Source organism: Tenrec ecaudatus, unplaced genomic scaffold (assembly GCF_050624435.1).
Source record: "Tenrec ecaudatus isolate mTenEca1 unplaced genomic scaffold, mTenEca1.hap1 Scaffold_100, whole genome shotgun sequence".
NCBI classification, from domain to species: domain Eukaryota; kingdom Metazoa; phylum Chordata; class Mammalia; order Afrosoricida; family Tenrecidae; genus Tenrec; species Tenrec ecaudatus.
In genome coordinates this window covers 587,909-611,936 of record NW_027457681.1, presented here as the reverse complement: position 1 = coordinate 611,936, position 24,028 = coordinate 587,909, and the positions used below count along the sequence as shown (strand labels likewise).

The 24,028-nt window shown below is 42.1% G+C and overlaps 1 pseudogene; it reads right to left on the bottom strand.

Annotated features, from left to right (window-relative positions):
* Window positions 1–24,028, bottom strand: part of LOC142435967 (ninein-like protein) — a 135,925-nt pseudogene that overhangs the window by 44,182 nt on the left and 67,715 nt on the right.

Sequence of the window (24,028 nt, the reverse complement as noted above, 5' to 3'; positions counted from 1 at the left end):
ACCCCATCCCTGACCCTGGGGCTGGAGGGGTTTAAACCCTTCCACAATTCGGAGTTGAAGTGTGGCTGTGTTAAGATAAAGCCTTTGTGCCAGCTCCAGATGATCCCGTCTCTGGCTGAGACAGTGGTGGGGCTAAGGTTAGACCTTAGCCAGCCTTCACTGTGGTAAGACAAAGCCCCCAGCTCCTCAAAACCGAGTGGATATTTGCCTGTTTATCTTTATGACGCTCCTCCTGCAACCAGGCAGTGCACAACATCCCTCTTAGTGACTCTCCTGCGCTAATTTCTGCAGAGTCCCTCTGCTATGTGTTACTCAGTTGCCGTCTTGCCTGAAGTGCTCCCTGCCCCTCCAGCCAGCTTTCTCTCAGCCATTTTGACCTTCTGTCAGCCATTTTCACTAAGCAACTCTGAGAAATTCAAGGGGTGATTTTGTCCCCTGAGCTCAAAATATACATTAATCACATTTTCACCATTTCACACAAGAATAACCAAAGACTACAACCAATGAAAAGAATCCAAACTTTAACTTCCCATGTTCTTTCCAGAAAACTATCCAGTAAACTGCATGGCCATATCTGACTTCTGGCTAGCCAAAGAAGCACTATCATGAAGCAGAGATCAAACAAACATCCACTCTCCATCTTTATGATTCTTTTATCTAGTACTCCACTCCCAAGGGACCATAATGTGTTAGTCTGAGTAGACTAGAGAAACAAATTCATAGACACCCATCTGTGTGTAGAAAGAGCTCTATATACAAGAGCAGTTGAATATCACAAAAACATCCCACCCTAGTTCAAATCAAGTCCGTAAGTCTGATATTAGCACATATGTCTGACATCAATCTATAAAGTCCTCTTCAAACTCACAAAACATATGCAATGATACTGAATGCAGGAAGATCAGAGAGTAAAATATCTTGTGGATCCAGTGGCAGTCTAAGCATCTCAGTGCTGGTGTGGGTCTCCACGTGGCTCCTCCAGCTCTAAGGCTCTGGCTTTCATCAGCCTAGCTCCATGTGACTTGTCCGAAGGAAGACGATGCAGAGACTGTGTCTATCTGGCCTCCAGTGAGCTATTTATCTTCGTGGTGGGTCCAAATGAGGTCATCAAGCTATGACCTGATTGATAGGCTAGACTCTACCCCTCCACAAGTTGACACCAGATTGTGTAACTACCATAGGACCCATACTTCAGTGGTATTCGAGGTTACAGAACTCTTAGGGATCCTGCCCTTGCAGGCTCAGGGGTGCCACTTTGAGATCCTTATCCTACACTAGCTTCCAGCAACACCTAGGTCTCCACATTTGGACATGAGTTACCCTTGTTTCTGTATCTTCCCTAGTTCTTAGCCTCAGTGCAACTTACCCTGGAGAAAATCCTTGACAAAGAAGAGAAACCCATTTCCATGTTCAAATCTTAATCCACAAACAGGGATCACACTTCACTTGATGTGGGTGTCTCCTGGAAGACATACCTGCCTGCCTAGGTCATTTCCCCAAGATTCCTCCTTACAAACTCACACCTCTGGCCAGAGAGCATCTCTTCAGGAAGGTGTGCATGGCACAAGAAGCGGTACGGCTCTATAGCCACTATCTTGATTCTTTAATGCCAACTATGCGCACATCCATCCCTAGTTCAGTGTCCACATTAGTCTATACTTCAGATGAATACAAAGGGAACATGGGGCTGCTTCTGCTTCAAGGAAGTCATATCTGCCAATTAACCCAATCAGTGACATATAAGGGCCATACTCTGATTTTTTTTTTTACCTTATATGGCCTGAAATCTCTCCTTAATGCTCTTGAATATCTTCTTCCTGCATTCTTGTTGATTTTAGAATGAAAAACTTATGCTCTCAGAAGTACCTACTCAGTGGTGAAGAATATCACACTGGTTTTACTCTGCCTCCCACACAACATGGGAGTCAGCCACATCCTTGTGCAGAAAGCAAGAATTCCTTAGAGCAGTCTGCTCTGTGGTGGGAGAAGGAATTTCTTCTGTTCGGAAAGTGCTAACCCAGCAGTCACTGAGCAATGCTATGATTTAAGGAAACTGCCTAAATCTGTTCTGTTTAAAGCTGCACGGAGACCTGGTACTTCTGCAAGACATAAAACCCAGGGATAGGAGGGAGGAATCCAGACTCAGGACCTAAATCAAAAGGGCTGCCCGAGGGAGATGTTGCAGAATGCTCTTTGACATTGCTCTCCTGCTGCATCATGGTATGAGGGAAAAGGGATTTCCCTACTGAAATTTTCTCTATCCCACAATTAAGAATGGCTGAAGCTGTCATGTCAGACACTACTTGGTCTTATAGAACAACACCTGGGAGGCAGGCATCACAATTGCCCCATTTTATAGATGAGGAGCATGAGGCTCAGAGATGACCATGCCATCCAGGGACATACAGTTATGGAGGTCTGTGTGACCCCAGAATCTCAAACACATATCTCTGTTACTTATCCCTCTTGAACTCCTGGACAACAGTCAGGTGACTCAGAGAGGACAGGTTTATGAAAGATGCTGACGGTTATGGTTGCAGTCATCAGAAAGATAATACTTAATGTGGTTCATAATTTATTTGTCCTATTTTATCTGGTAATGAGTCCAAGGATCACTCAGTTCGATGGGAGTAGAAGATTTCGGAAGTGAATTGGGTCTATGACTGAACAGGCTAAACTGGAATTCCTCAAGACTTACTCTGCCATCTCCATCTTGATCCAATTTGTTAAACAAATCTTCCATTTCCTAAACAAAAGTCATACACCTGGATCAGAACATATGTTTTGCTTGATGCAGAGGTTCCACAAACAGGCAGCTCAACCCAGATGTCACCATTGGGCCTCCTGCTTCTCCAAACTTTTGGATCAAGCATTCAACAAGGGCAGCTTGCTCATCTTCATCCACATTCAAAATTGTCTAGGTCCCAACTGGCTGTATTTCCAAAATATTTTTCCTTATCAGTCTCAAGGGAAATCTATACTACCATGTCTGTTTTAGTTCCATAATCAGTAGCTGAGTCATTCAAACTGCCTGAACTCCATAAATAACTTATTTCCTATCTGCTGTGGCTGGGAACTTGCAGTATGTTGGTGGAAGATGTACCCACAAAAACCAGCCTGGCTCCAGTGGGTCACAGGATAACAGCAGCTAGGCCAAGAGCGCTTTAATGAAGAGTGAGGACTGCAATATAACACTCCACCTCTATTCCCATCTGATGAGACTACAGACAGGTTCTAAAGAGGCCTTACTTGGCCGTAGTACAATCAGCCTGGCAGGCAGGGAACGGTGATCTTGAGTGACTGTGTCTAAGAGTGCCTGGCACAACTGCCCTACAGTGGTGAGAGTTTATCACAATGGGGGGGGGGGGGTCTGAGATATATTCTTTGACAGGAGTTTTGAAGCCAGTCAAGAGTTTTAATGAGAAATTGATATGTCTGAATCATAGTCTAAAAGAGGGTGAGAGTTTTCAGACCAAACATTTCAAAGAAAAGTGGTTGAGACAGGTCAGTCTCAGGCTTTCTCTCACCTCTTTCTCAAGGTCTTGTAGCCCAATGGTTTGACAGACCAGAGTCAGCTCTTGCATACTGAGGAAACCACTGCTGCCAACGCCAAGCTCTTCCCAGATTATCTGGGCTTGGATCTCAGGGGTATGAAAGGAGGGGCTGCTGAGCTCCAGAGGGCTCCAGACTTGAAGTTGGCCTGAAATAAAGGGAAGATAGTTAAACGTGGTACCACTTGAAGAATTTAGGAGAAGTGTACCAACACCAGTAAGGTTTTCTAAATTAAGGAGGAACAACTGGATAGAGGGATGGATAGATACACGACAGGACATGATGGACATATATATATTAGGTAGAAAGACTCTAAACTTATTTTAGTTGTTGTTCAGTGCTACTGAGTCATTTCCAACTCATAGTGACCCTAAGTACAACACAACGAAACACTGCCTGGCCCTGTGCCATGCTCACAATTGTTCATATGTTCAAGGCCCTTGTTGCAGCCACTGTGTCAATTCATCTTTCCGAGGGCTTCCTCTTTTCATAGTTACTGGTCTCTCGTGATAACATGCACAGGGAAAGAAGATGAAGTCTTGGCATCCTTGCCTCTAATGAGCTTCCCTGCTCTACTTCTTCCAAGACAGATTTGTTTTTTGTAGTTTGTGGTACTTTCAATATCCTTTGCTAGCACCATAGCTCAAATGCATAAATTATTCTTCAGTCTTCCTTATTCAATATCCAATTTCCATGTGTACGCAAGGGAAGTGAAAAGGTTCATGAGGGAACTGAAATGATACAGTCAAAATGGTATCATGGCTTGGGTCAGGCACACATTAGTCCTCAAAGTAACATCCTTACTTTTTAACAGTTTAAAGAGATCTTGTGCATATTTATCTAATGTATCGCATCATTTAATCTCCTGACTGCTGCTTTCATGAGCACTGATTGCAGATCCAAGCAAGGCGAAATCCTTGATAACTTCAATCTCTACTCGATTTATCAAGTTACCTATTGGTCCAGTTGTGGGGATTTTGATCTATTTTATATTGGGATGTAATCTATACTAAAGGCTTTAATCCTCGATCTTCATCAGAAATTACTTCAAGTCCTCCTGATTTTCATCAAGTAAGATCATGTCATCTGCACATCACAAATTGTTATTATGTTTTTCTAATCATTGCCATTCTTCTTCATGAAATGCAGCTTTTCTGATGATGTGCTCAGCACACAGAGTGAAGAAGTGTGGTGAGAGGACACAGCCCTGATGCACACCTTTCCTGATTTTAAACTGAGTAGGATACCCTTGTTTGTACCCACAACTGTCTCATGGTCCATGCACAAGTTTTACATGAGCACAATGAAGTGGTCTGGAATTCCCATTCTTCTCATGGCTATCCAAACTGTTATGATTCACACATGAGATAGTTTAGCCTAGTGAATAAAACACAAGCAACCTCTGGTGTACTCTGCTTTCAGCCAAGATCCACTGACATCAGCAGTGGTATCCCTTGTTCCACATCCTCATTTAAATCTGGCTTCAATGTCTATCAGGGTCACATATGGGTGATCTCTTTAAAAAGACACAGTACTTATGGGTGGTATTTATTAGTTTGGGGGCTAATGTGTTATTTAGCTATAAAGAGACTTCAGGGTGAGTTTTGGTTCAAGGTTTAAAGATTATTTCATATCAATAATGTTAAGTCTTCCAGATCAGATCTATCTTTTATTGTTTTTATATAATAGGAATTTATGGTTTTATTATCAGGAGCCATCTACAATGGTACTAATTAGGTAATGGTAGCCATCTAGTTCTTCTGGTCTCAGGTAAATGTGGATGTGATTTTTGGATTGGATTCTTCTTCGGGTCTTTAGTTTCCATCTTACTCTTTGGTTCACTTTAAGTAGAACTCTAAGTTGTACCTTAGGTGACCAGTCATAAGCTTTTGAAACTCCAGAAAAAATTCAACAAACTAAAAAGTAGAATATAACTTCATAAACTAAATTATACTGAATGAATGAGATGTCCCAAAAGACTATGGCTTTAATCCTTCAAATCTAAAATTTATTTATCATTCTATTGGGGGCTTTTACAACTCTTGCAACAATCCATACAACCATTAGTTCAAGCACATTTTAGCACATATGTTGTCTTCATCCTTTTCAAAACAGTTTCTTTCTACTTGAGCCCTCGGTATCAGATCCTCCTTTTTTTCCCCCTCCCTCTTCCACCCTCCTATCCTCATAAACCCTTGACAAATGATAAATTATTGCTATTTTCATATCTTACACTGTCTGCTGTCTCCCTTCACTAATTTCTGTTGTTCCTCACCCTAGGGTGTGTGTGTGTGTGTTTACATTGATCATTTGGATCAGTTCCCCCTTTCTCCCTCTACTGACCCCAACCCTCCTGGTATCGCTATTCTCATTATTGTTCTAGCCAGATTTGTAGGTAGAACTGGGGTCATGATAGTGGGGCTGGGGGAGGGAAGCATTAAAGAACTACAGGAATGTTGCATGTTTTATCAGTGCTATACTGCACCCTTGCTGGCTTGTTCCTTCCTTGTGAATCTATGGTGAGGGAATGTCCAATTGTCTACAGATGGGCTTTGGGTCTCCCCTCCCTACCCCAGTGTTTGAATCAATATGATTGTTTGTTTGGGCCTTTCTGATGCTGGATACCTGATACTGTCTACATCTCATGATCACACAGGCTGGTGTGCTTCTTCCATGTGGGCTTTTTTCGCTTCCCAGCTAGATGGCCGCTTTTTTATCTTCAAGTCTTTAAGACTCTAGGCACTAATATATTTTAATAGCTGGGCACCATCAGCTTTCTTCACCACATTAGCATATGCACCCATTTTGTCTTCAGCGATTGTTGTCGGGATGCTGAGCATCACAGAATGCCAGGTTATTAGAACAAAGTGTTCTTGCATTGAGGGAGGACTTGAGCCATGTTGAGTAATGTCCGTCTGCTACCTTATTATTTAACATATAAATATATGTACATAGATCTATGTCCCTATTGTTATATATAAATATATTTACAGATGTACATGCCTGTATTTATGCATCTAAAATATCTTTTGCCTCAGTTATTTCCTCTATTTCCTTTTACTTTCCTCTTGTCCCACTATCATGTTTGACCTTCATTTGGCTTTCAGTAATTCTTCTTGACTACATTGCACTTGATCAACCCACCAGGCATTCTACAGCCTCCTTACCATCGATTTTAGATCATGTGTTATTCCCTTGTCCCTGAAAACCCCAAATCTTAATAATGAGTTATTGGGTTATATATAAGAAATATCCATACTTGTGTCTATGTGTTTTATTACACACATACAATCAAATGCTTGCATTTATTTTAATTTTTAAAAATAATTTTACTGGGGGTTCGTACAACTCTTATCACAATCCATTGTGTCATGCACATTTATACATTTGTTGCCATCATTATTCTCAAAGCATTTGCTTTCTACTTGAGCCCTTGGTGTCAGCTTATTTTGTCCCCTCCCTCCCCACCCATCCTCCCTCAAGAACTCTTCATAATTTATAAATTATTATTATTTTGTCATGTGTTACACTGTCCAATGTCTCTTCCATCCACTTTTCTGTTGTTCACTCCCCAGGGACGGGGTTATATGTACCTTGAGATCAGTTCCCCCTTTCTACCCTACCTTCCACTTACCCTCCTGGTATCACTACTCTCATTATTGGTCCTGTGGAGTTCATCTGTCCTAGATTCCCAGTGTTTCCAGTTTCTATCTGTACCAGTGTACATCCTCTGGTCTAGCTGGATTTGTACAAGGGATCATGATGGGGGTGGGGGAGGGAAGCCTAAAGAACTAGAGGAAAGTTGCATGTTTCATCATTGCTATACTGCACCCTGACTGACTCATCTCCTCCCTGTGGCCATTCTGTAAGGGGATGTTCAGTTGCCTACATATGGGCTTTGGGTCCTCCTCACTCCTCCTCCTCATTCACAATATGATATTTTGTTCTTTGATGCCTGATACCTGATCCTATTGACACCTCATGACCACATACATGCATTTATATAAACACCTAGCTCAGTAGGTAGACCAACATTGACTTAATACTTTAATGCCTTACTTGCTGTATTAAGATATGTTTTATTCTGGCAGACCTGAATGGCATTATCAGTGAATATTATTGCAAGTTTTGCCTGATAACCAACTCTACTTCTTTAAGTAAATAGCATCCAGTCAGGTAAGGATTTATTCTATAAAAATGAATAATCTAGATATTGAGATATAGTTAGCCTACCCTTATTTAATCTCCCTCTCTCACTAGTGTTCAAAAAATTAGTACCATAGCTTAATTAATGACACTATAAACAAAAGGTCCTATGATCCATGGAGAAGATTGATATCATTTGCTACCATAAACTAACAAGGATATCTCTAAGGTGAGCCAGAGGCAAATTAAAAACATAGATCTGGGAATGGATTTGGGGCTCGCACTTAATTTTAGCTCCAGGCTAAGAACAATTATTTCTGATGACATGGCCCTACTCATTACTCACCTTCACAAATGAAACACAGAAGATACGGTTGCATAGCAAAGTGCAGGGAAGAAATTAGATAGTGCCAGGCTATCATCATCTGGTTCTTAAAGGGTTGTTTTCAAATAAGCAGCAATTTAAGTGATATGTCAACTAAGCCCACATGGAAGAAGCACACCAACATCTATGACCTAAGGATTATAAATTATATAATCCAGATATTAAGGATGGAATACTATCAGAGCTTATATTGTGAGATTCTGGTGTGTAGAAGGCAATGGATGACATCAGAAGGCCAAAATATATTTGCAGGATCTACATAGGAAATAAGCCTTTGGTGATTTCCTTCTGACCATAATTGAGAGATGAGAATAAGCTGGTTATCAGACAGAGAATATTGGAGAGATGACTGTTGTAGATTAAAATGATAAACCTGACCTGATTGGTTAAAACTTTGCCACTTGATACATTTGACCTTGATTTGGTTTTTAATATTTTCTGTGTTTTTTTTTAATATTGGGTTTTATCTCTGTTGTATTTTGTCATTGTGGGTAGCCTTCTTGACGCTTTTTATGTGTTTTTCAATGTTTTTTGGTATATGAAACACAGGATAAATGAAGCTAGAGAAACAACAATTAGAATAAGGGTTCCTGGGGGTGCAGTGGGGGAAGTGGTGGGTGGGGTGCATTAGTAGGGGGAACTGATATCAAGGAGGAAGAAAAGACTCTGAAGTGGATTTTGGTCACAATACCACAATGCTGTTTAATGAGATTGAACTATGAAATGGTATGATGTCTGTATTAGCTCCTAAGAGAAGATTGGGGAGGGGGGGAGATTAAAAAAAAAAAAAGCAACAACAGAGATTTCCGGCAAGATGGCGATGGAGTAATACATACCAGAGGAACTCTGCAGATTTCAGCCCAGGAGAGTTGCTTAGAGGGAATTTCAACACTGCTGGAATGCAGGAGGAGCATCATAATGATAAGTAGGCTCAGACCCACATGGTTTTGAGGGGCTGGGGGCTTTTGGCTTACCTCAGTGGAGGACGGCTGGATTTGACCTTGGCCCTGCCACTGTCTCTGCTGGAGCCTGGGACCATTTGGAGCCTGTACAGTGGCTTGGTCTCAACACAGCCACAGTTTGCCACCACCCACCTCGGGGCAAGGACTGGACCCTTGCAGCTCCTCTCTGTGCCCCCTCAGTCTTGGAGGGCTGCACAGGGACCTTTTCTCAACACAGCCACAGCTTGCTGCTGCCGCCTCAGAGCAGGGACTAAACCCTTGCAGCTCCACTGGCGGGGGATCGGGACTCAGCTACATTTGTTACTTTGTTTCCATGTCTTCACTATATCCTCCCCTCCCCTGCCCCCCACAGGCTCAGCGGGCTTGATTTTTTTCCCTCCTCTTTTTCTTTCTTGGTCTCTCCAGACCACTCCCCTTAGCCTAGGGCATGTATGCCTGGGCCACACCCAGCTAGGTGAACTCCACCCTGTGTAGCTAGGGAGGCTGGGAAAGGGCCTGCCAACCTCCACCAGGGGATACTCTGCTAAAACATCTAACAGGGGAATCCCTACATGTGTGCCTGGAGTCCTAAGGTAGCTCAGCCAACACTCCTCAACCTTTCAAGCTGCTGTAGGAACCTCTGCCCAACCTCAGCAACACCAAAGCAGGCAACCCACCAGCCTTCTGGGTCACTTCCCTGAGAGGGAAGCTATAGGAGGATAAAGTGGTAGGTTAATTCCATAGTGAAATAAGCTATAGGCAGTTCGAAGAAGTTCTCCTACAAGTCTCCCAGAGAGAGCCAGTGCTATACAACTCACAGGAAAATGGCACCTGGCTCATCTAAACCAACACAAGGCAAACAGCCATCAGCCCAAACGACCTCAACGAAACAACGGGAAAAACAAAAGGCAATGCCTGAAGATGGCCTGAACATAATGACATGCATAGAGGAAGGAGACATTGAACAGTCACAGAAAGGAATTTTCAGAATGCTACTTGGATTCATAGAGGATATGGGGCAACAATACTGAAAAAGGATGAAATGATAGAAGAGGTAAAAGCCATAAATAAAAGAGAAATACAGGAGCTTAGGGAGGAGATAACAAAAACCAGTAGCAGACTCACGTAACTCAAGAATCGACTGGAGGAATCAGAGAACTGCATCAGTGACTTGGAGGGCAGCCAGGCAGACTTTAACAAATGCAAACAAAATCTAATAAGATCATCAGAGAAGTTGAAGAAAAGTTGAGTGATGTCTGATGTTATGAAGCGGAACAACATGAGAACTATTGGCTTACCGGAGGAAGACAACAAAGAAGTCATATGCAACAATAGTGAGAGAATTCTTGGAGGAAAGCTTCCCCAGCTTAGTGAATGAGAACCAGGCAACCATTTAGGAGGCTGAAAGAACCCCAGCAAGACTGTATCACAAGAAGAAGTCACCAAGGCACAAAAGAATTAAATTATGCAATTTAGAGGAAAAGGAGAAAATCATGAGTGCGGCTAGGGAAAAACAAGCAAGCAATCACATACAAAGGTTCCCAAATAAGAATATGCTCAGACCTATCAGCAGAATCTATGAAGAAGAGGAGAGAGTGGAATAACATATTCCCAAAATTGAAGGAAAACAATGCAAACTCAAGAATACCTTACCCAGTCAAATTATCTATCAATATAGATGGAGAAGTAAGAGTCTTCCCAGACAAGGAAAAACTCAAAGAATACGTTAGAAGAAATCCAGCCTACAAAAGATCCTTGCAAACCCAGTATGGGCAGAAGAACAACACCCACCAAGCATAAATAAGAGCCCACCACATAGAACAACCTCACCCAGAGGGCAAAAAGAAAACAGACCTCAGATAGCACTGACTTAAATATGGAAAGACTTCAAAGGCTGCTGAGGTAATCTTTAAAAAAAAAAGGCAAAAGAGGCATAGGGAAAAAGCTACGGTATACAAACATTCCTGGGGCAAGGACCACATAATATGGCAGGAACCAGACCAAACACAGGGGTACACATGGTACACAACTAAAACGGAGGTGGGGTAAGAAAAAAAATAATAATAAAGAAAAGGGTAGCGGGGGCACAGGACACTAACCCACCCAATGGGAGGGTACTATTTTTGTCTCCATAGGGAAAGAGGGACCAGATTTCAACCCGGTGCTCCAAGATGTGAATGCAACATGCCGGTGCGGAGTAGTGAATCAGTGGAGAGGTCTGGGGGGCTGGCCCCAACACCAACCAAATGGACACCTGCCCCTCCCCTCAGAAGAATTTATTTCAACGGACAGCACTGAATCTACAGCTCTGGAAAAGGGACATATCTGATCAGAGCATATGGGAGCATATGAAGGGGGAGGAGGAGAGAGTAGAGCACATCATGGACCACCAGGCCATGAGGTTGATATTCCCAATTAGAGCAGTCAGTCGACAGAGAGGATCACATGGCCAGCCCCACTATGAGACATGACGTCCCTCACTGACCCATATCTCTACAGAGGACAACACCAGAGACACAGTGTGGGTATTGCACCCAATCGGATCCCACCACATCGAGGCAAAATAATTAAGGGGTGTAACAGAACAGCAAGGGAATAGAGCGGCGAGGTCCCCAGTGAATGCTGAAGGTAGACTTTGGGGCCAGGGCATGATGCCCCAACAGACTGGACTGGAAAACACTTTTAAAGACCAACAAACAATCCTTGAACTAATTACAAGTTTTCTTTCTTGTTGTGTTTTGTTTTTTCTCATTAGTATGTTGTTATTTTGTTGTATATTGTTGCTTGGTTTTGCTCTGTCTTGTTTTTGTGCATGTTATTATCTCCACAGGTCTGTCTAAATAAGATAGGCTGGATGAACAATAGGAGAAAACAACGGGACCAATAGTTCCGTGGGACATGGGAGAGGGGGAGGTAAGGAAGTGGTGTTAACAAACCCAGGGACAAGGGAACAACAAGGGATCCAAATTGCTGGTGAGGAGGGTGTAGGAGGCCTGGTTGGGCATGATCAAGGGTAATGTGACTAAGAGGAATTGCCGAAACACTGGTGGGGACTGAGCATGAGAGTGGGACAGGAGGGAAGTCAAAGGAAATAGAGGAAAGAGCTGGGAGGCAAAGGGTTTTCATAGAGGTCTAGATAAAGACATGTACATATGCAAATATATTTGTACATGAGACTAGGGAAATAGATCTATGTGCATGTATTTATAGGTTTAGTATTAAGGTAGTAGAAGGACATTGGGACTCCACTCAAGTACTCCCTCAATGTAAGAATACTTTCTTCTTTTAAATTGGCATTTTATGATGCTCACCTTCCCGACACAACCGTTGAAGACAAAAAGGGTGAACAACCAAATGTGGTGAAGAAAGCTGATGGTGCCTGGCTATCAAAAAATATAGCATCTGGGGTCTAAAAGGTTTGAAGGTAAACAAGCGGCCATCTGGTTCAGAAGCAATAAAGCCCACATGGAAGAAGCACACCAGCCTGTGCGATTACAAAGTTTCAAGGGATCAGGTTTAAGGCATTATCAGAACAAAAATCTTACCATAGTGAATGAGCAGGGGAGTGCGGAGTGGAGACCCAAAGCCCATTTGTAGGTCACTGGACATACCCTTACAGAAGGGTCTTGGGGAGGAGACGAAACAGTCAGGGTGCGATGTAGCAACGTGAAAAAATACAACTTTCCTCTAGTTCCTAAATGCTTCCTCCCCCCACCCCACTGTCAAGATCTGAATCCTACCTTGCAAGCCTGACTAGACCAGAGGAGGTACACTGGTACAGATGGGAACTGGAAACACAGGGAATCCAGGGCAGATGATCCCCTCAGGACCAGTGGTGTGAGTGGCGCTGCTGGGAGCATAGAGAGAGAGTGGGTTAGAAAGGGGGAACTGATTTCAAGGATCTACATGTGACCTCCTCCCTGGGGGACATACAACAGAAAAGTGGGGGTAGGGAGATGTGGGACAGAGCAAGATATGAGAAAATAATAACTTATAAATTATCAAAGGTTCATGAGGGAGGGGGGAGGGGGGAGAGAGGGTTAAAAATGAGGACCTGATGCCAGGGGCTTGGGTGGAGAGCAAATGTTTTGAGAATGATGAGGGCATTGAATGTACAAATGTGCTTTACACAATTGATGTATGTATGGATTGTGATTGGAGTTGTATGAGCCCCTAATAAAATGATCTTTTAAAACAAATAAGTAAATAAATAAACAATCACTGACATTAAAAAAGAAAATAAATAAAAAACACATATAGATTACATTGCTAAATGTCATCAAGTCAGTTTTGACTCATAGTGACACTTTGTACAACATAAGGAAACACTGCCTGGTCCTGCACCATCCTAAAACTCATTTTACAGCCACTGTGTCAATTAATCTCAATGCGAGTCATCTTTTCTGTTTACCCTATACTTCACCAAGCACAAAAACCCTACTCTGGTGTAACTATAGGAAAAGAGCTCACAGGAAACTGGAGTTCCAGAGGAGAGAATCCAGATCTGGGTTCAGTATAGCAGTACACACACACACACACACACACACACACACACCACAATTTTTGCTTCTCTGGAGAACCCGGTGTAAAACATTTGGTTCCAAGAGTGATTCTAGAGAAACAAAGTTGTACAGATCAATTTTCTCAATTGGTTCCCAAGTCTGATCAGGTTTGAAGGTACTAATAACTGCCCCCATGCGTATAAGGGGCACTGTGAAATCGTGGTGTGCGGTGTGCTGTAGTGGTTACGCATTGGGCTCACCTCAGTGTCAGCAGTTCAAAACCACCAGGAAGAGAAAGATGAAGCTTTCTACTCCCATAACTAGTCTCAGAAATCCACAGAGGGCAGTTCTACCCTGTCTGACAGTCACTACTCGATGCACGCAGTGTATCACCACCCGCACATCAGGAATTGGTGGAAATTGATGCTCTAAGTGATAGCATGTTTGATATTCTTCTGCAATTGTTTCGGGGTAAGCAGTATGGAGAAGCTGATTATTTATCCTATTTACAAAAGATAAATTGGTAGAAGGAAAGACATGAACTCAGGACTTCAGAGTCAAAGATCAAAAAATGCATAAAAGACTTCAAAGTTTACATTTATTCTTTAAAAAAAAGGTTTTCTTTTTGTGGTAACAGAGGTGATATTACTGAAAAAATAAACTCAAGAGTAATATCCTAAGAATGATGAATTATAGTGCCAACTCAATTCTCAACCTCAAATGCTGTTAAATTGAGCATATTGATTGGGAACAAAACGGACTCTTACGCCTTGGGATGGGGAGATACAGGCAGATAATTAAGAAGACGGGTGGATTGAGCCCCCAATTTCCATAATGTTACTTTAGCTAACAGCAGATTGTTTCCATCTGAAGAGATTGCTCCATCTTAATTCATGATCAGTAAAAAAAACTATTATCCCTTCCCACCACATGAAAAGATTAACTCAATAGTGCATGCTGATATGAATCCTGGGCATTTACTGGAGCCTTGCTTGAGGAGATGCTTTAAAAGATACTGATAAATGTTTCCAGTTAATGAATTCACCACCCATTATTGCTTCTAGTCCTAAGACTAGACTTATGTTCCAGCAAGCTCTAAAAGATGACATATACATGGTGACCCAGGCAGAGGTACACTATACTCCAAAAGAATTTCCAGAAACGTAGAGAATATAGATATAGGAATGGCTAATAATGGTGTGTAGAACATAAAGTTGGATCAGTCTTAGTTTACTGATATGGGCCCACTAAGTGCAGAATATAAATTTAATGTTTCAATCTAAGACACTTTTTGGTTGATTCAGTGAAGCTGATTCGTGGGTTGTATGATGGCATAAATAAATCATGCTCAATGACAAGTCCAGTCAAAGTATATTGTAGCAGAAGGTATCCACAAGATTAAGGAGTTGGGCATGCTATAATGGATTAATCAGGATGGGTCTACAGACGCACATGGAGTAGAACTCACACCTTTACTGCAAGAGGAGGGAGCCCAATTGCAAATGTAGTCCCAGCATCTCTGAAGATTGCTATTTTATGTAAGTCACATTTCACTGTGGAAATGGACTTATTGGAATAGTGACACCTAACTACACTTGGGCTGATTGGGTTGCAGGGAAGTAGGGGCCAAATGGCAGCACTTAATTGACAGAGACAGGTGGATGTGGCTACTGTAATGGACAGCTGAGTCAAAGTGGGAATCAGAACAGCTTGACTGTCATGGACTCATGGTATTGTCTACTCAGGCAGGAAGTCCTTGGGAGTGAAAAACATAGGAAACCTAATGAATATTTACTTGATCTGTCTAAGCAGAAAAAAAAATCTGGGTCAAGTGAACAGCAGTGAAACTCAAATGATTAGAAGAGTCATAATTGTTCAATCATTCCCTGAGGTGAGTTAGTTTACAGACCCATAACCCATTAAAAAGAGCAGGGGCTATGTTTCCCTGTGGAAGGACCCCCACTATAATGACAAAATTTTCTGTTATTTTTTTGTCAGCCTTCCTCAAATGGATCATCAGCATTTTACAAGAGTGAGTGTTCACTGTGGGAAAAGAAATAATTAGATTTTTTTAGGGATTATTGGACACTGGCTCTAACTGAGACCAATTCTAGAAGGCCTAAAACATCACTGTGACCCACCATTTGGTGTGGGGGCACATGGAGGTCAATATTGTAACGGAGTCTCTTACTTCAAGTTCATCTTCAGGTGGGCTGGTGGCTCTCCAAACCCACCCTGTAGCAAATGAACCAGTTCCAGAATCCATTTTGTGTAAGTCAGATTTACATAACTGGAATACTCAGCAGCTAGCAGAACATCCACATTGGGTCCCTGAGGTGGGGAATAAGGCTAAAATGGTAGGAAAAACCAAATGCCAAGAAGACGCCATTTAAACTGTCTAGGAAAATGGTAAGCTAAAAACAATATTGTATCTTCCCCCACACTTTCACCACTTACTCATCTCTCTCCCCTTTCCTTCATTTCACCATATTTTCCACCTTCTATTAGACCTCTCCCACATCACTAGACAAAGCCAACTAAGTGTTCATATCACTGGCACTACTACTAGGATTCTGAGGAAACAGCAATCAACCACAGAAAACCCAAAACATCAAGAAAAACAAATGTAAACAAATGGAAATTGCCCAGATCCAATAGAGAATTCTGAAAAAGAGGCCCTGGAACTATAAGAAACAGGATTCCGAAGAATGATTTAGACATGTAGGGAATACTCAGGAAAACAATAGAAGAAATCTTAAATCAAAGGGAATCTAAGAATATAAACAATGAGATAACAGAATTAGGCAACACAGTAAATGACTTGAGGAATAGATTTTCCTTCTGAAAAGGAAAATCAAATCAGTGAGCTCAAAGACGATCACTCTGACTATAACTGACAAGAAAAACCACCACCAAAAAAACAACAAAAGAATCAAGAGAAATAATCTATGTCTCATTAAAAACCCTGAAAAAGAAGTAACAAAAATACATACAAAGAAAATAGTTTTGACAAACTATAAAAGAAAATTTGACCAACAACACAGGAGTACATAATTATTCAAAAAGTTAAGAAAACCAAAATGAGATAGAAGCTAAAAGAAAACCACCATGAAATAACAGAGCCAAATTCTCCAATTTGAAAAAAAAGGATAGAATCAAGAGGGCAGTTACAGAAAAAAGATGGGAGGTGGGGTCAGGGGAATGTATGTCTTGAAGAAGGCGACTACATTTCTATCAATGGTTAAACTGGCTGGAGAAAAACTATGAACAATACTCGTAAAGAATCCAATGGGAGAAAATGCCCGGTATTATGTTCCTACTTGGTTTCTATTCATCTAGTTTCCATCCAGACCTTGGTGAACCAGGCTATGCGCTGTAGACTACTGGGACCTTGAACTGTGTTTTCAAGGCACACATCTGTCCTACTGCTCGAACTGTTCACACTCACCTGTAGCCGTTTTAAGGAACAGACAGACTTTCTTGGACTTAATATTTATATGACTTAGTGTGAGAAGAAGCAGATGACTGCTATCCCAAGGTTATGGAATTGGTGGTCTTTGGACTGTGGTTCAGCTCTCTTGCTCTCAGGGTGCTCTATTAATGATGCCCATTCAATGTGGCCCGGGATTACCATATATTTACTACTTAATGCCCTTCTTTTTTCTTATGAAATGTATTCATCTGATAGGGATGATTCTGCTTCTGTGAATTACTGCAAATTTTGTCTTATCACTGATCCCACTGCTTGTTTATAAATAGTGTCTTGTTATGTACATGTCATTAATTCATATTTTACAGTCTGAAGCCTATCTATACTTAAATAATTTTTCTTCAGCATTTTAAAATGCTATATAATTGGCTAAATAAAAGACATTACCTTATGCCCTAGGGGGATGATTTATAAAGTTCTCTATCATAAAATCATAATAATCTCTGAAGTTAACCAGAGACATATAAACTATAGATATATGAATGGATTTGGGGTTCGCACTTAATTGTAGCCCAATGCATCCTAGCCTGGCCCCGCTCAATGCTTGCCCTCATGAAGAGGTCACTGCTAATATGAGGGCTGTAACAGCATGTGATAAAAAAACCAGTTGGTGCCCGACTATCAGACAGAATAGTGGCTGAGGTTTTAAAAGCTCGTCTTCAAACAGGTAGCTATGTGAGTGAAGCATCAACTAAGCCCACACGAGGAAACACACCTGCCTTTATAATCCAAGGATTGTAAATAACATCCAAATCTCAGGAGAAAATAGTATCAGAGCTTGAATTCTGGACATGTGGTTTACAGAAGGCTATGGAAGACAGTGAAAGCCAAAAATCCAATTGCAGGGTCGCTTGGATGGATTAAGCCTCTGGGGAATCTTCTTGGACCAAAGTCCTGGGATATTAAGAGCCTTGTTAGAGACAGAACACTGCAAAGTTGATTAAGTCCGTTGTACTTAGGTTACATTTTAATATCTTGCTATTTGATCTCCCTTTTGACTCATTTTAAAGTTGTTTTAGTTTTTAATATTTTGCTTTTTTTCCTATGAAGTTTTTCTCTGTGTTCTAATCATTGTTTTCCAGTTTGTCTTTTCAATGATTTTCTGTATGTAAAGTCCAGGCTATGTAGATTCACAGAGGTAGTAACCGGCTTGATAATTGTGTAGAGCATGGTAGGAGTGATTGGTGGCAAATTAGGAACTAACAACGAGTTCATGAGAAAATGCGCTGAAATTCATTGTGGTGATAACTGCAGAAACGTTCTTAATAGGATGGAACAATTGAATTGTATGATAGGTGAAATATGAGGGAGTACCCCCCCACCACCAACCCCAGACCAGAATTGCGCTGGGCAGAGTGGAGCTTTCATAGTACCCATGTTTCCTGCTAAGTATGCATCGAGCAACTTGCTCTGAGTTAGTGCACCCCGTGGCACTGGGAAGGTTTTCTCTGGTCACGGTGAATTTTTTCATAAAAGCAGTTTTGCTTGAAACCTTGCTTTTTGAGATGGCCAATTTAAGAAAACAGTGTGCAGTGGTGAAATTTTGTTTCCTACTCAAGGAAAAACACTGCAGAAACTGTTGTGATGTTGAAAACAGCTTACAAGGGCAGTGCTATGGGAAAAAACTCAAGTGTTTTTCTCATTTCAAAAAAGGTAAAATATTGATTGATGACAAACCTCATTCTGGATGTTTGTCAACTTCCTGAATGAACGAAAACGTCAACTCATCATGCATTTGGAGTTTGCTCCACCAGGCAAGACTGTTAATCAAGCTTTCTATTTAGAGGATCCGAAAAGATTGCATAATAGTGTGTGATGAAAATGGTCTGATTTGTGGCAGACAGGGGACTGGTTCTGCCACCACGACAATGCCCCTGCTCACACAGCCATCTCAGTGTGCCAGTTTTTGGTAAAAACCAGCATGCCTCTTTTGCCCCACACACCTTATTCACCTGACCTCACTTTGTGTGACTTCTTTTTGTTTCTTTGAATGAAGAGGGAAATGAAAGAACAGAGATTTGAAGACAAAAGCAGAGATGAAGAAAAAAATTGGAGAGGTACTGTCAGCCTTCCAAACAGATGAGTTTGAAAAATGTTTCCAAGAATGGAATCACAGGTGTGACAAATGTATGAAGTGTAATGGAGAGTACTTTGACGGTGACATGGTTGTTTTGTAAAAAAATTTAAATACATAACTTTGAAAAAAATCCATTTTTGGTAACTCCTTGTATCTTCCAATAAAACTATTTTAAAATAATAAATATGTAAATGGGGTTAGCCCAGATTCAGTTGTACACAGGTTAAGACTTGAGTCAGTGGTCTCCTGTATTGCTTGCTGTCCTTGGGAGTTATCAGTAGCTTGTCACCTGACTTACCAAGCTTGGACTTATTCGTCTCTTTAGCCACAGGCTTGATCTGCCAACCTTGAATTCATTTCCCTCTGTAGCCATAGACCTTTGTCTTTCAGCTCCTTTTGGGCCCATCAACTCCCAAAGCTATGACAGTCATGATAACCCTGCACCCTAACATCAGCATCATGGGCCTAGAACTTGCTCAACTTGGAATTTGCCTTCTTCTACATCTGTGTGAGCTATTTTCTTGATGAAACGCTCTCTATATAAGTATATCCGGAGAACAGGCTGTCCAGGGAGATTACCCACACTGCACTCTCCAGGAAACTATTCTTGTCACAGCAACACTTCTGACAATCCAGGTCCTGGATCTTTCAAAGTACCAAGCATGAGGTCATGGTTTTACCTTGTGCCTCAAATAACTCATTCTGAGGCTCTTTGGCACCATCAGGTTCTTCATCTGACTTGAAACTCTGTGGAAAAATGGAAAGGATACATAAATCCCTTGGAGAATATCAAAAGCAGTTGCAGAACACCAAACAAACATGTAGCACTGGAAAGCTCTTTTGTGTAACTGAAGTGGACATGCTATCTGTACACCAGCAGCACGTGGATCATAAATTCCTTATTGAAAGTGAGAATGCCAGAAGTGGCAATAGGGAGCATGTTGTACTTTGTGAAATCATACTTGGTGTTCCTATCCCCTAAGTCATCAGCACTTTAAGTGGGCACATGCAGTCAACTGTCTTGGTTACCTTACACCAAGAGAAAAGACGAGGACACCCAGAAGCATCTGATTCTGTCAAAATCTTATGGTGTATGTAGTGACCAAGTGAATACCCACATATGGAATCGGTGGAGTCCTGGTGACATAGTGCTTGAGCACAAGGCTACTAACTGGAAGTCAGTTGGTTTGAACGCACCAGCCTTGGAGACCCTTTGAAGCTGTTCTACTAAGGACGATGGGGTTGCTAAGAACCCAAGTAGGTTAAATGGTAGTGGGTTTGGGTTTGGGTTGGACCAAGACTCAGCATTCTAAGCAGGAGCAATCTTGAGGACTGAAAGCTGAGAGCAGACAACAGGAAGAGTCTACGGAAGCGATGAAAGAAAGAAGCATCGTGCTACCGATGGAGTCCAGCATGCGACAAAGGGACAAGGTAGCGCCTTCAGCTCACACCCTGTCCACTGTCTCTCTGGGGTAACTGAGGTCTACAGTGCTTAGGTGTCTTGTCTACCAGAGGTCTAGGGCCGACCCTCCAATGCTCTCACACCCTTGAATTTAAATGACGAGTCAGAGCAACACCAGTAAATTCAGTCCCACTTCCCTAATGCCTTCCACTCACTGAAAAACTAAAAATACCCTTTCCATACCCAGTTTTGAGTACCAAAAAGGCCTCAAAAATCAGAAGAGCCCCAATGAAGACAGAGTCTCATTAGCCCAGGAAATGATAATTCAACCCACACCATACTTCAGATCCAAATGTAAAGAGAACAGAAAGCAAATGTCCTGGGTTTATGGTGTAGCCCAACATAGCACATGCATCCATGAAAGAAAATTTAGGATTTAAACGTGTGTTTATTTGTTTCCCCCTGCCTTACAAATGTTTAAGATTAAAATCAATTCAGGACTCCAAGTTACCTTACTAAAGATAGGTTCTTGATATGGTCTCGTCTTTCAATCTGACAGCACATAAAGGAGGAACCAGTAACATTCTGGAATCCTTGAATACAGATCTAACAAGTATGTGATTTACTTAGGACATGTGATGCATCATCATGAATATGCTTCTTGACATGGAGTACAGTGAGGACCTGGCCCTTAGCAGGTGTCTGGGATTCACTCCAGGTACTTGAAGTGAGTAACTTAATGAACTGGGAGAAGGGAGCTGAAGCTAGCCCCCAAAGCGGCAGGGGAGTAGTAAGTATTTCCTGTCTTACAGTTTCGAAGCACTACAGTACTAGCGTCAGAAAGGAGTGAGAAACAAATGAAAACATGTCTGCTGTTGCAATGTCTGAAGGAGAGCACTCTTTGTCCAGGGTCACATGTTGACAACTAGACCCAGATCTTATTTAAAATGAGATCTTATTCCCCAATGGTAACCCTAGCACCTGTCTACTTAAAATTCCAGGGAATGAGACTCTCTCTGCTTACATTCTCTCACAACCATGTGAACTAAGATATTTACCTGATATTAGGCACTCAAGTTGGAGAAGGAAATTCTGACCCACCTCCACACTTTGCAGAGATGTTGCTCGGTGGAGCTGGCTGCTCAGGCTGCTCTGTCCTTGCTTATCTGCTGCATGCCTGACTTCAGTCTCCAGTGAGCACAACTCAGGCTGGGTCCGACGACCATACCACTTAGGACCACTCACATGCTTCGGTAGGACAGCTTGTGAGAGAGAGAGAAAGGAAGAGGGAAATTTGGTGAGGAGCCCTTTAAATGAGCTCTCTGAGATTTGAATGTGTCTACGTTATCATGGATGAACATTTTTACCCAACAGAAAGCATTAAAAAGAACACAAGAAGCTGCTTCTCTGTTAGGTGTGAATTGGGTCTGAAGGCTACTAATAGTGGCTCAACTTTATGCACTGCTTGAAGTTTTCAGAGTCTATTTTTGCTTTTGTTTATGCAATAAAAGGCTGAGGGGGGAAAAACACCCCCAAACCCTCTAAACTTGAAGCCCTAACTTTTTATGCAAACAGTAGGTTCTCCAGTAGTCTAACAATCTAGGGCTCTGGAAGCTGAAGATCATCTTCCAAACCTAAATGTCCTCGGAGTACATCTTAGCCACCAACAGAGGAAGAGAGAGTGGTGCGTGGGATCTGTGGATGTGGGGCCAGGATACAGGCAGGCAGGTACCTCTGAAATTCAGAGCATGTCTGGTGAGTCTGGGACAGAAAGAGGCTTTTAACAGCTCTCTGCTTCCTTTTGAAATCCTTTCTTCTCTATATCTACAAAGAGTAGCTGGGACCTCTCAGCCAGAGAAGAAATTGATGCTGAATTCTCATGAAAATTGAAAGTGGAAGCTAGTTAAAAGAAATGGGGACTGGGGTGGCATGGAAGCCTGATCGAACAGGCCATGGCTTCAGAGCAGAGCCAGTTGAAGAGAAGGCAAAGAGACTTTCATGAGGTAGGGACGGGGCAACAAAACCAGATGCATATTTCGGTGCACATGTGTCTTTTGTCTCCCTACACAGAAGTCTTGCTTCATAGGGTCATGCGCCACCTCACTTGTTTTCTGCGGACATTGACCTTGGGGTTATGCAGAGCAGGAAGCTGGTTAAATCTGACTGCTGGTAGAATAGTGATACCACAGCAGATAGGAGTAAGGTGTTACGTTCGAGTTCTCATGTGTGAACGTATTAGGCATGGCACTATGCTGGTGTGGTGAGTTATGAATTGGACTGCAAACAGCAGTAAGAAACACTTGCACAACTACACAGGACAAAGATGGGGCTTTCGACTCCATTCTCGGAAACCCACAGGGGCCGTTCTCCTCTGTCTTATGGGGCCGCTATGAGTTGAAATCCACTCGATGGCAGTGAGTGCGTGTGACATCCAGGGCTTCCGACAGTGTGTGTGGTGGTGATATAACCTATCATACCACAAGAGACTTTTGAAGTAAAAAGATATTGTTAATAAGCATGATTGGATGACAGGTATCAATAAGGAATGGCTTGGGAAATTCTAAGGAAATGTGACTACAGCTTATAGGAAATACCAAGCAAGAGAGAAAAGTTTCCAAGTCAGTAGCTCCCTTCAAGGAGAAGTAGACAGGAGAACCATACCTTCCGAGAGAGAGACCACAAGTAAAGCGCTGCCCAAAGGGTGCGTGATAGAACACGTCTGGCTCCCTACGAAGGGCTCTAAAGTGGGTTTGTGTGAGTGGGGAAGCATCGATGTTTTCTAGTATCCAGACAGGGATCCCTTGGTGGTACAAATCATTTATGTGCGTGGCTATTTACCAAAAGGCTGGAGATTTGAGTCCACCCAGAGGAGTTTCAGAAGAAAAGTTTAGTGACTATGCAAACAGAAACCCCTGCCACCGGAGATCCTGTGGACCGCAGTCCAGTCTGACACCCGTGGGCCACCGTGACTCACAATCCAATAGACAGCAACTGGCTCCCCCCCACAATAGTTTTATTGAGATATAATTCACTTAGCACACACTTTCATAGTTCAGTCATAGTTTAAAAGAAGAGTTGTATACACATCAGCACAATCAGTTCTGGTGCAATCTCCCCACTCCCATATTCATGATTTGCTTCCCAATTCCCCTCGACACACCTGTATCCCCTTTAACGATTACATCATTTGTTGTCTCTATACATCTGCCCCTTCTGGGCTTCATAACTGGGACACATACTAAAAAAAAAACACCCCAAGAATAAAACAGTGCACATTAAAAAGGGAAGAAAGAAAAGTCTACCGGCAATATTAAAATAAGCTAGAGCAAAAAGACTGTCATGAAACAAACAGGACTTCTTTAATTCAAGGACCCCTTCAGGGTGTGTAAGAAGAAGGGCATTGTCAGGGAGGGAAAAAGAAAGCTGGTGACAGAAAATACATTTCTCCCTGGACTCATCAAACCCACCACCAGAACAGACCATCTGCCAACATCCTGCTCCGAGAGCCCAGCCCACTGCTGCACCGCCTGCCT